Below are 440 nucleotides of genomic sequence, written 5' to 3'. Positions count from 1 at the left end.
CGCTCGCCAGCGCGCCCGCCTGCCCGCCAGCCGGGCCGGACGCCCGCTTCTCCCGGGGAGACCGCAACACCTTTTCTCCCCGCGCCCGCGCTTTCTCCAGCGTGGCTTCCGCCGACTTTGCTAATCGCCCGGACCGCATCTGGACGCTCCGGCTGTGGGGCTGCACAAAGCTCAGGTTTCCTTCGGGGACTGGAGACGAGAGGGGCTTTTGAGGGCCGAGTTCAGCGGAATTGCGGGATTGAAGTTAGCCAATTTGGGCAACTTGCCTCTTCTGCCCAGCCGACCTTTACTCTCCCCCACACGCACGCCCACACACCCACGCACACCCACGCATACACCCCTCTCCCTATAAACGAGGGCTGCTGGGCCGGGCAGCGCACTGAGTCCCTACCTCGCGGAGCGTCGGACTTGGAGTCAGACCGACCTGGCTGCGAATCCCG

This window comes from Crocuta crocuta, unplaced genomic scaffold (genome assembly GCF_008692635.1).
Source record: "Crocuta crocuta isolate KB4526 unplaced genomic scaffold, BGI_CrCroc_1.0 scaffold440, whole genome shotgun sequence".
Classification (NCBI taxonomy): Eukaryota; Metazoa; Chordata; class Mammalia; order Carnivora; family Hyaenidae; genus Crocuta; species Crocuta crocuta.
Note: the sequence above shows the minus strand (reverse complement) of the source record.